Raw genomic sequence first — 13,183 nt, forward strand, 5'->3', positions numbered from 1 at the left:
CATCCTATACCACACAGCATTACTAGATAGAAGTGTAGAGAAAGCAGTTTCTTTAGTAGATTAGTTGCATTTTTTAAATGTTATACCACTGAAACACAGTCTTTAGTTTGCCTTCTCCACAACATTTTCTTTCGGACCGTTCCAATTTAAGTTGTTTGTAACTGTAATTCCTATACATTTTGTTGAATCAACAACCTTTAAATTAGTATGATGTAATGTGTAACCAAAATTTAGTGGATTTTTTTTTCCATGTGGGGACCTTACACTTTTTATTGATCAAGGTCAGCTGCCATTTTTTGCATCATGAAGATAATTTGTGTAAATTATTTTGTAAATCGTATTCACCCACTGAAGAGTTTACTAGTGGGAAAATGACAGCATCATCTGCATACAATTTAAGAGGGCAGCTTAATAGTCTCCTAACTCATTTACATAGATCAAGAACAGCAGAGTTCCTAGTGGAACCCATATATTACTTCTGTTTCACTTCACAATTTCCCATCAATTATTATGAACTACAGTCTGTCGGAAAAGGGGAACACAAAATACATTCTCTCAACTGAGATAAAACTCCATAGCCATGCAATTTGATTAGCACTTATTCCTCCTGGAAATCTAGCAGTTTGAAATCAACCTGAGATCCACTGTAGATAGTGTTCATTACTTTATGTGAATAAGGGACCAGTTATGTTTCAAAAGAAAGATATTTTCTAAAACAGAGCTGACTATGTGTCACCAGCAAGTTTTCTTAGAGGTATTTCATAATGTTACAACAAAGTATATGCCAGAATCTTACTGGAGATCGATTTCGGTGATATGGTCTAATATCAGTGGATTATTTCTATTGCTTTTCTTGTGTATTCATGCAACTGGTGTGTCTTTACAGTCTTTAGCTATGGATCTTTCATTAGGTAAGTAGCTGCACATGACTGCTAAAAATGGAGTTATTTCAACAGTATACCCTGAAAGAAACTTAACTGGTGTACAATCTAGACTGGAAGACTTGCATTCATTGTATGACTTAAGTTGTTACTCCCTACACTGAGAGTGCTATGAAGTGCATAGCCAAAGCCTTGCCGACAAACAAAAATTACGTGAAGTGAAATGTAGTGTGAGGACAGCTATGCGAGAGGCGTTCAATGAATTCGAAAGTAAAGTTCTATGTACTGACATGGCAGAAAATCCTAAGAAATTTTGGTCTTATGTCAAAGAGGTAGGTGGATCAAAACAGAATGTCCAGATACTCTGTGACCGAAATGGTACTGAAACAGAGGATAACAGACTAAAGGCTGAAATACTACATGTCTTTTTCCAAAGCTGTTTCATGTAGGAAGACTGCACTGTAGTTCCTTCTCTAGATAGTCGCACAGATGACAAAATGGTAGATATTCAAATAGATGACAGAGGGATAGAAAAACAATTAAAATCACTCAAAACAGGAAAGGCTGCTGGAGCTGATGGGATACCAGTTCGATTTTGCAAAGAGTATGCGAAGGAACTTGCCCCCCTTCTTGCAGCGGTGTACCGTAGGTCTCTAGAAGAGCGTAGCGTTCCAAAGATTGGCAAAGGGCTCAGGTCATCCCCATTGTCAAGAAGGGATGTCGAACAGATGTGCGGAACTATAGACCTATATCTCTAACGTTGATCAGTTGTAGAATTTTGGAACACATATTATGTTCGAGTATAATGACTATTCTGGAGACTAGAAATCTACTCTGTAGGAATTAGCGTGTGTTTCGAAAAAGATGATCGTGTGAAACCCAGCTCGCGTTATTCGTCCACGAGACTCAGAGGGCCATAGACACGGTTTCCCAGGTAGATGCAGTGTTTCTTGACTTCCGCAAGGCATTTGATACAGTTCCCCATAGTCATTTAATGGACAAAGTAAGAGCATATGGACTATCAGACCAATTTTGTGATTGGATTGAAGAGTTCCTAGATAACAGAACGCAGCATGTCATTCTCAATGGAGAGAAGTCTTCCGAAGTAAGAGTGACTTCAGGTGTGCCACAGGGGAGTGTCGTAGGACTGTTGCTATTCACAATATATATAAATGACCTTGTGGATAACATCGGAAGTTCACCGAGGCTTTTTGCAGATGATGCTGTAGTATATCGAGAGGTTGTAACAATGGAAAATTGTACTGAAATGCAGGAGGATCTGCAACGTATTGACGCATGGTGCAGGGAATGGCAGTTGAATCTCAATGTAGAAAAGTTTAATTTGCTGCAAATACATAGAAAGATAGATCCTTTATCATTTAGCTACAATATAGCAGGTCAGCAACTGGAAGCAGTTAATTCCATAAATTATCTGGGAGTAGGCATTAGGAGTGATTTAAAATGTAATGACCATATAAAATTAATCATCAGTAAAGCAGATGCCAGACAGATTCATTGGAAGAATCCTAAGGAAATGCAATCCAAAAACAAAGGAAGTCCGTTACAGTACACTTGTTCGCCCACTGCTTCAATACTGCTCACCGGTGTGGGATCCGTACCAGATAGGGTTGATAGAAGAGATAGAGAAGATCCAATGGAGAGCAGCGTGCTTCCTTACAGGATCATTTAGTAATCACGAAAGCGTTACAGAGACGATAAATAAACTTCAGTGGAAGACTTTGCAAAAGAGACGCTCAGTAGCTCGGTACGGGCTTTTGTTGAAGTTTCGAGAACATACCTACACCGAGGAGTCAAGCAGTATATTGCTCCCTCCTACGTATATCTCGCGAAGAGACCAGAGAGATTAGAGCCCACACAGGGGCATACCAACAGTCTTTCTTTCCATGAACAATACGAGACTGGAATAGAAGGGAGAACTGATGGAGGTACTCAATGTACCCTCCGCCACACACAGTCAGGTGGCTTGTGGAGTATGGATGTAGATGTGTGTTTTTTTAAAGTTAAGTACCATTTTGAAATAAAAATAAAAGTGTAAACTTTTCTTATCAATTTTATTTTTACACGAAAGTCTGCAGTTTAATCTACTTCTCTATTAATTCCCACAATACTGCGGCACTTATAGTGTCGCACAACCAGTTTCTGAATACCATCCTCATAGAAATCTGCTGCCTGATTAGACAACCATTGCAACATAGCTGTTTTGGCACCTTCATTGTCAATGTGGTACTGACTGCCCAGATGCTTCTTCACATGCAGGAACACCTGTAGTCACCAGCTGCTAGATAAGGACTGTAGCGAGGGTGATCAAGTTATTCCCAGCCAAATGATCCAATCAGCTCTTGAGATTGATTGGCCATGTGTGACTGCATGGTAAAGTTTTTCTAAGGTCTCACAATATGTAGTAGAAATTACGGTGTCCCCATCAAGCAAAAATCTAGAAGCAACAACCCCTTCCTGTCCCAAAAAACAATACACATGACTTTCCAGGCTGAAACTGTTTTCCTAAATTCGACTTTCTTGGGTGATGTTGAATGTCACCATTCCAAGGTCTGCTGCTTTGATTCAAGTGTAATGGAAGCCACTCATGTTCCGTTGCCTTTCACAGTTTGGCTTCAAAACTCATTATCTTCCTCACATTACCACTCTAGGTAAGTCAAAGAACTGGCTAGACGTTTGCTTTTGTACACCTCAGTCAGTATTTTTGGTACCCAGTGTCGGCACAACTTTTGATGATTTAAACATTGTTTAAAAACAGTTTACAGCACACTTCTTAACACCTGAAGAAAGTCATCACTTAACAGAGAAATCCTAAACTGTTCGTTCTCTCTCTTTTCCATCAATTTTCTGCATCTAATAATCATTAGTGACTGCAGGTCGCCCACTTCATTTCTCAACATGTACATTTGTACGGTCATATTTAAAAGCTCATACCCATTTCTATATCACCCAATTACTCAATGTTTTCTCCATACCCTTCACCGATATGACAACGAACTTCAGGTGCTTTCATGCCATTAGCACTAAGAAAACAAATCACAGTGCATACCTATAAGTTGGCGGAATTCTCAATCACAGGAGACATTTCAAACACTCACAAACAAACTTAAACACCTGAGTGATTCTGTAATGCTGCCTGTAGCTTACTAACAATGTGTGGTACACAGAACGCAAGCACCAAATGTCAACTGCGGTGCTGCAGTGCCGGAATTTCAGAATGGTACTTGCTTTAAAAATATGCCTCTTACTTCTAAGTTATTCATGTTGGCAGCTCATCTCGATTCAAATTCTGTAACTGAGTTAGGGACTTAAGGAAAATCATGTTCAGTGCTTTAACAGCACTGTCACTGGTAACATTACCATCGAGATCATGCAGCGAAGGTATATATTGTGTCTTGCTACTGGAATACTTTACATATAATCAAACTCTCTCAGTATTTTCTGCAAGATTTTAAAACAGGGTGTTTTAGTCCAAATCATTAAATGCATTCCACTTTGAAGCTAGTGCTAAATTTCCGAGATTATGTAAAACATTGGCAATCTTTAAGATCTTGCACAGTTTTGAATCTGGCACGCTTATTTTCATTGCTTCTCTAACAGATCCTGACCTGTTTAGTGTACCATGGGGGATCTGTTTTGTCTCTTACTAATTCACTTAGTTTCAGCAATTGCATAATTCACTTAGTATGGAACTCTCAGCTGCTGTTAATACTATTCCTTTTAATTTAAGCTACATCTGGTTTACGCTTACATAGTCTGGAAGAAGTTGTGACTGTCTCTTCATATTTTTTCTGTTTCTTGAAATGGATATATTTCCTGCTTATTTTTGATGGACTCAGATATTATAGTATGTAGTCTCACTACAGCAACCTTGTGGTCACTGGTTCCTGTGTTCATCATGGCAGACTGTATAAAAAACTGTTTAGTGTAACTGCATATGCAGGACTAAAAAATTGTGATTTCCTTCATGTTAACGATAATCATGTATAAATATCCTGTAAAGTGACTCAATCCACATCATTTTGATAAAAAAATCGTTCAAATGATCTATGGAACATGTAGCTAACTAACTAACACTCTCTACTTGCTCAGGATTGTTTGTGGCTAGCAAGGTGTAGTAAGTTGCCACAACCATTTATATTTCATTTAGGTTCCTGAACTACTTCTTCCGTGTGTTTTTGCTTTTAGGAAGCTTTAATTGAAAGTGCTAGTAATAGTGTTCCATAGATTTCGTGTTTGTTTTGAATACAGTCAGAGACAGTCCCTTTAGTCAACCATAGTGCCAGTAGTGCTGCTAGTGTTTGTTTTCAATACAGTCCAGAGACAGGTAGTGCTATTTTCATTGTTTTCTACAAGAAGTGTCTAGCAACCACAGTTTAGTCAACAATCAGCTGCCTTTAGTGAATTAGCAGTCTAGTTAAAAGTTGATTAACTCTCTACAGTAAATTGTTGATTTCTTAGGATGGATAGGACGTGTGACTGCTGTGTAGGGACGCAGGAGGAGCTGGCCACTGTTCGCGAACAGCTGAACGTGTTGATGGCCACGGTCAGCCGTCTTCAGGCTGCTGCCTCAGAGTGTAGCGGCAGTGGGGAATCTGGTGCGTCACATGGTACACCCCAGGTGTTACATGCTTCACCCACTGTCCCTGCTGTCAAGACATCTTCGCGGGTACCGGGCACGGTTGGGCCACCCTCTCCCCAAGAGGAGTGGCGGGTTCAGCGGCGTTCGCGGCGCATGAGGCGGAGGGTCAATGTGGAGGCTGGCCGTGTGGCACGCCCGCTCTGCCTGTGAGTGGACATGTGGCCGCTCCTTCAGAAAGGTCCGAGCAGGCACACGGGGGGAGGGTTTTTAGTTATTGGGGGCTCCAACGTTAGGCGGGTGATGGAGCCCCTTAGGGAAATAGCGGAAAGGTCGGGGAAGAAGGCCAGTGTTCACTCTGTCTGCTTGCCGGGGGTCTCATCTGAGATGTGGAGGACGCCCTGCCGGCGGCGATAGAGAGCACTGGGTGCACCCGACTGCAAATTGTTGCTTATGTCGGCACCAATGACTCCTGCCGTCTGGGTTCAGAGGTCATCCTCAGTTCGTACAAGCGGTTGGCGGAATTGGTGAAGGCGGAAAGCCTCGCTCGTGGGGTGGAATCTGAGCTAACTATTTGTAGTATCGTTCCCAGAACCGATCGCAGTCCTCTGGTTTGGAGCCGAGTAGAAGGCTTAAACCAGAGGCTCAGACGATTCTGCGGAGATCTGGGGTCAAATTTCTCGACCTCCGCTATCGGGTGGAGAAATTTAGGGTCCCCCCGAATAGGTCAGGTGTGCACAACACACCGGAAGTGGCTACAAGGGTAGCGGAGTACATGTGGAGTGCACATGGTGTGTTTTTTTTTTTTTTTTTTTTTTTTTTTTTTTTTAAGGTTAGGCCCGACAAGACGCCTCGTGAGACGCGGCAAGGTAAGAGTAGGCAAAATGCAACAGGGAATAACAATATTAATGTGCTAATAGTAAACTGCAGGAGCGTCTATAGGAAGGTCCCAGAACTGCTCTCATTAATAAACGGTCACAATGCCCATATAGTACTAGGGACAGAAAGTTGGCTGAAACCAGACGTAAACAGTAATGAAATCCTAAATTCAGATTGGAATGTATACCGCAGAGACAGGCTGGACAGTGAAGGGGGAGGTGTGTTTATAGCGATAAGAAGTGCAATTGACGGAGATCTGAAATGTGAAATAATTTGGGTGAAGGTCACGGTTAAAGTAGGCTCAGACATGGCAATTGGAGGTCTCTATAGGCCCCCTGGCTCAGCAGCTGTTGTAGCTGAGCACTTGAAGGATAATTTGGAAAATATTTCGAGTAGATTTCCCCACCATGTTATAGTTCTGGGTGGAGATTTTAATTTGCCGGATATAGACTGGGAGACTCAAACGTTCATAATGGTTGGTAGGGACAAAGAATCCAGTGAAAGTTTTTTAAGTGCTTTATCTGAAAACTACCTTGAGCAGTTAAACAGAGAACCGACTCGTGGCGATAACATATTAGACCTTCTGGTGACAAACAGACCTGAACTATTTGAAACAGTAACCGCAGAACAGGGAATCAGCGATCATAAAGCTGTTACTGCATCGATGATTTCAGCCGTACACAGAAATATTAAAAAAGGTAGGAAGATTTTTCTGTTTAGCAAAAGTGAGAAAAAGCAGATTACAGAGTACCTGACGGCTCAACACAAAAGTTTTGTCTCAAGTACAGATAGTGTTGAGGATCAGTGGACAAAGTTCAAAACCATCGTACAATATGCGTTAGATGAGATGGAAAAGAGCCACCGTGGTACAACAACCGAATTAGAAAACTGCTGCGGAAGCAAAGGGAACTTCACAGCAAACATAAACATAGCCAAAGCCTTGCAGACAAACAAAAATTACGCGAAGCGAAATGTAGTGTGAGGAGGGCTATGCGAGAGGCGTTCAATGAATTCGAAAGTAAAGTTCTATGTACTGACTTGGCAGAAAATCCTAAGAAATCTTGGTCTTATGTCAAAGTGGTAGGTGGATCAAAACAAAATGTCCAGACACTCTGTGACCAAACTGGTACTGAAACAGAGGATGACAGACTAAAGGCTGAAATAGTAAATGTCTTTTTTCCAAAGCTGTTTCACAGAGGAAGACTGCACTGTAGTTCCTTCTCTAGATTGTCACACAGATGACAAAATGGTAGATATCGAAATAGATGACAGAGGGATAGAGAAACAATTAAAACCGCTCAAAAGAGGAAAGGCCGCTGGACCTGATGGGATACCAGTTCGATTTTACACAGAGTACGCGAAGGAACTTGCCCCCCTTCTTGCGGTGGTGTACTGTAGGTCTCTAGAAGAGCGTAGCGTTCCAAAGGATTGGAAAAGGGCACAGGTCATCCCCGTTTTCTAGAAGGGACGTCGAACATATGTGCAGAACTATAGACCTATATCTCTAACGTCGATCAGTTGTAGAATTTTGGAAACACGTATTATGTTAGAGTATAATGACTTTTCTGGAGACTAGAAATCTACTCTGTAGGAATCAGCATGGGTTTCGAAAAAGACGATTGTGTGAAACCCAGCTCGCGCTATTCGTCCACGAGACTCAGAGGGCCATAGACACGGGTTCACAGGTAGATGCCGTGTTTCTTGACTTCTGCAAGGCGTTCGATACAGTTCCCCACAGTCGTTTAAGGAACAAAGTAGGAGTATATGGACTATCAGACCAATTGTGTGATTGGACTGAAGAGTTCCTCGATAACAGAACGCAGCAGGTCATTCTCAATGGAGAGAAGTCTTCCGAAGTAAGAGTGACTTCAGGTGTGCTGCAGGGGCGTGTCATAGGACCGTTGCTATTCACAATATACATAAATGACCTTGTGGATGACATCAGAAGTTCACTGAGGCCTTTTGCAGATGATGCTGTGGTGTATTGAGAGGTTGTAACAATGGAAAATTGTACTGAAATGCAGGAGGATCTGCAGTGAATTGACGCATGGTGCAGGGAGTGGCAATTGAATCTCAATGTAGACAAGTGTAATGTGCTGCGAATACATAGAAAGATAGATCCCTTATCATTTAGCTACAAAATAGCAGTCAGCAACCGGAAGCAGTTAATTCCATAAATTATCTGGGAGTACACATTAGGAGTGATTTAAAATGGAATGATCATATAAAGTTGATTGTCGGTAAAGAAGATGCCAGACTGAGATTCATTGGAAGAATCCTAAGGAAATGCAATCCGAAAACAAAGGAAGTAGGTTACAGTACGCTTGTTCGCCCACTGCTTGAATATTGCTCAGCAGTGTGGGATCCATACCAGATAGGGTTGATAGAGGAGATAGAGAAGATCCAACGGAGAGCAGTGCGCTTTGTTACAGGATCATTTAGTAATCGTGAAAGCGTTACGGAGATGATAGATAAACTCCAGTGGAAGACTCTGCAGGAGAGATGCTTAGTAGCTCGGTACTGGCTTTTGTTAAAAGTTTCGAGAACATACCTTCACCGAAGAGTCAAGCAGTATATTGCTCCCTCCTATGTATATCTCGCGAAGAGACCATGAGGATAAAATCAGAGAGATTAGAGCCCACACAGAAGCATACCAACAATCCTTCTTTCCATGAACAACACAAGACTGGAATAGAAGGGAGAACCGATAGAGGTACTCAAGGTACCCTCCGCAGAGTGTGGATGTAGATGTAGAACTGGTCGAAATAATTTACAAAGAAAGCATTTAGAACAATTTTAGACAATGTTTCATGCCCACCAATGACTTTAAACATCTATTTTCATCCATTTATTGTGGATGGATTGGAATGACCACCAACCTCAATTGTATGAGTCCTGTGCCTATCGAAATTAAACTCAAATTTTATTTGAAGCCTTAAGAAAGATGTGGAGGAGAATCGAGAGAATAAGCTGGATGGAAAGAGTGAGTAATGAAAGAGTATTGGAAAGGGTTGGTGAGAGATGTCTGCCCAAGGTTGTAAGAGAAAGGAAAAATAACTGGTCAGGACATTCATTGAGAAGGGAGTGCTTGCTAGCAGATGCTATGGAAGGATTCGTTTATGGGAGAAGACTGAGAGGAAGAAGAAGATACAAGATGATAGACGACATACGGGGAAGAGGAAATTACGCAGACCTGAAGAGGATGGCAGAAGACCGGACAGCCTAGAGAACTACCATGTGAAAACCTGCCTTTTGGCAGAATACTGAGGATGGTGATGATGATGATGATTAAGAAACTACATCATCTAAGCTGGGGGTTTGGTAAAAAGAATCAATTATAAGTTTATTCTGGTTGTCAAGTATAATCTCTACCCATATTAACAAACAGCATCTAGCTACTTCAGTTCTGCTACAAGATAAACTACTTCTAATGGAAACGAATGCACTATCACCAACTGAATTTAATCTATGCTTTCTGAATGCTGTTAGGTCCTTGGTTACCATATCTCTGGCTTTAGCCTGATTTCATTACCTATAATGATTTCTCCAGGTGCTGCCTATGAGGACTTTGAGTTCTCGTACCTTCCTAATGGAGCTTCAAGAATTTAAAACTACAATACCAATATTTCCTAGGCCTACCCTCATCCTGTGTTTGACCTGCACTCTTTAGAAATAAACCCATTTGTACTTTTCAGAGACCTTCTAATCTAAAAAAAAAAAAAAAAAAAACAGCCCATTCCAATCCAAGCCTCCTTAATACAAAATTAAAATAAATCTACTGCACTCAAACATATTTCGTTAGTAAATAAAAGAAGATATTGTGGTCTGCAGATGGCTACACAGACCAATGACTGTTACTGAGGAAAGAGGCTACTAGAGAGCTACAGATTTCCAAATAAAAACTATGTTCATGCAATGTCAGCCAGCAACCTCCCCATTTTATTTGGTTTTCTCCATATATTTAAAGTATGTTTTTTTATATAGTACACTGTGAAATATTTTTGCTGAAATAATATCATATGTACCAATACATCTTGTATATATAATGTGAAGGGGTAAAACACACTTCTTGTTTCAATGTGTGATCTGAATATCAAAACTGGTCAATCTTCCAAAGTAATCCACTTTGTTTTTATTGCAACAATGCAAATTCCCTGATAGAAACTCTTCTACAAAGACTGTCTTTCTAGATCGCATTTTATTTCTTCAAATGGATGACGTATTTTGACTGAGTGTCATCATCAGATCTGTGATAAGAGTAAAAAGGAATAAAAACAGGACACAAATTACTAGGAAGATGTGCTCACTAACTGATGAAAAAGGTACAGTATACAGGTGTACAAGACTTAAATAACAAAACTTGAAGAATCAATACTGGTTGGTGGAGGGGGGGGGGGGGGAGGGGGGAGGATGTGAACAAGCGAAAAATCAAATTGTCCATCAACCAACCACCAGGTGGCACTTGTAATACAAAAGAAGAAGTGCACTATACTTCAATACAAGTATAACAGGCTCAAACATAAGTAAAATACATTCTTCATTTAAAGCATGGTGACCCTTTAGTTTGTTAACATTTGAAAATACGCGAATTCATGGAATAATGTAGATAGAGGGGTAAAAATTGACACACATGCCTGAAAAGACGTCAGGTTTAATCGAAACCACAAATAAGTGCAAAAACTCACCAACAGATGGCACTGGACAGGAACACAGCAATGACGCCACATGAGAATCATGTATAAAATGAGCTGCAGTGAGCGGAGGAGTCATATTATATGTGGTCTGTTTCAGATGTCTGAAAGTACAGGCACCACTGTTTTTGATACAGGAGTCATAAATATCTACATAAATACCTTCCTCAAAAGTGAGAGGGTCAATGCGTCAGCAATTGTGGCATGTTGACTTTACCAGACGAGGCACTGTTGCTAAATTTTTACTGTCAGAATGAAGAATATGCTACTGCAGCTTTACCATCCTAGCACCACATGAAGGGTATTCAAATGAGAAAAGGTCCTATGACAAGTGTCACTGTGCATAAAATGATCACAAAATTCCAAACCACAGGTTGGTAGAGCACTGAGAACTCCAATAAAGGTGGTAGCAGCCACGAATACATACGAGGAGCACCCCCCCCCCCCCCCCCCCCTCTCTTGTGGGGCCACCCACGCCGTCCCCGCCAGTCAGCCTGCACACTATTTGTTCGTTTCTTTTAGTAAACTTGACTGAATCAAGTTATCAAGTAGCTGTACTTTTCTATGTAGCACGTGAGTCCACTTGTCTGCCTGCATCTATTGCTACAGTAGAAAGAAGTTTTTCAACATTGCGGCATACGAAGACATGGCCGAGGTCAACATAAAGGAGGGTCGACTTAATGGCTTAGTTCTGTTGAACACCCACCCTGACATTGATTGTCCTATAGACGATGTAATTAACCAATTTGCCAGGAAGAATAGGCACATAGAATTTATCATTTAAGGAAGAGAACCACAATTGTAACTTTTTTATATCATAGGATGGCATCGTCTTTTACATGTGTATAATAAGTTTAAATAACACTACTTTGCATGTGACTTGATTATTTTTTACTACAGCAAAAGTAAAGGTAGCTCTAGATATCTTTAGCACTCTTCCTTGAGGTTTTTCTATATCCACCACTGAGTGGTAGGCATGAGATATTTCAATTTTTAAGTACATTTTCCATCACAGGACAAAAGTGAGGATAGGAAAGGCAACATATCACGTACAGGATAAAATGTAAAACACTAAATGAAATGTCATAAAATGGTGTAATATGGAAAAAGTCACAGATTAATATGAGAGACAAAGAATGAAGGCTAAAAAAATAATTAGTAGGTAAGTTAAAAGACAATGTATGTGATAAAGTTTTTTCTAACATAATCTAATGTGTATTTCTAGTTATTGTAATCTTCAGTTCGAAGACCGGTTTGATGCAGCTCTCCATGCAACTTCATCCCATGTGAGCCTCTTCACCTCTGAATAACTACTGCAACCTACAGCCTTCTGAATCTGCTTACTGCATTTATCTCTTGGTCCCCCTCTATGATTTTTAACTCCTCCACACACTTCCCTCCAATAGCAAACTGGAGATCCCTTGATGTCGCAGAACGTGTCTTCTCAACTGCCTTCTTTTGGTCAAGTTGTGCCACAAATTTCTTATTTTGCCAATTCTATTCAGTACCCCCACATTGGTTACATCCTCAACCCACATAACCTTCAACATTCCTCTGTACACCACATTTCAAAATCTTGTATTCTCTTTTTGTCTAAGCTGTTTATTGTCCATGTTTCACTTCCATATATGGTTACACTCCAGACAAATACCTTCAGAAAAGACTCCTAACACTTAAGATTTATATTTGATGTCACAAATTTCTCTTCTTCAGAAATGCTTTTCTTGCCACTAACAGTCTGTATTTTATATCCTCTCAATTTCTAGTAATATTTGAAAAAATGTTTATTTCTTTTTAGGGTTCTGTGCCTCAATCTGCAAAAATGGAACCCGTACTGGATCACTTTGTTGTCTCGATGTCTGTATATCCATCTGACAGCCAAGAACCCTTTTTATCAGGAACAAGTAGGTGTACAAAGGTCACACACGTCACATATTAACATCTAAGGTCCCTTGGTGATGTAAAAACTTTAAGCTTCTAAGTCAATTCAATCAAAACATATTCCTAGTTATGTAGAATATTTTGATACACGAAAACTCACTCATCAAAATCTACAGGTTACTTCCCATTGACCTATAATCATGAAATTTGGCAAGAAGCAATGTTTCACAGTACAAGTAAAGGAAAAATGCAAA

The 13,183-nt window shown here is 40.4% G+C and overlaps 1 protein-coding gene across 3 annotated transcripts in view; it reads right to left on the minus strand.

Moving 5' to 3' along the window:
• Window positions 1-13,183, minus strand: part of LOC124793147 (uncharacterized protein YJR142W) — a 287,324-nt gene that overhangs the window by 271,094 nt on the left and 3,047 nt on the right. The gene's annotated exons all lie outside the window — the stretch shown is intronic.

This window comes from Schistocerca piceifrons, chromosome 1 (assembly GCF_021461385.2).
Source record: "Schistocerca piceifrons isolate TAMUIC-IGC-003096 chromosome 1, iqSchPice1.1, whole genome shotgun sequence".
In the NCBI taxonomy this organism is placed as follows: domain Eukaryota; kingdom Metazoa; phylum Arthropoda; class Insecta; order Orthoptera; family Acrididae; genus Schistocerca; species Schistocerca piceifrons.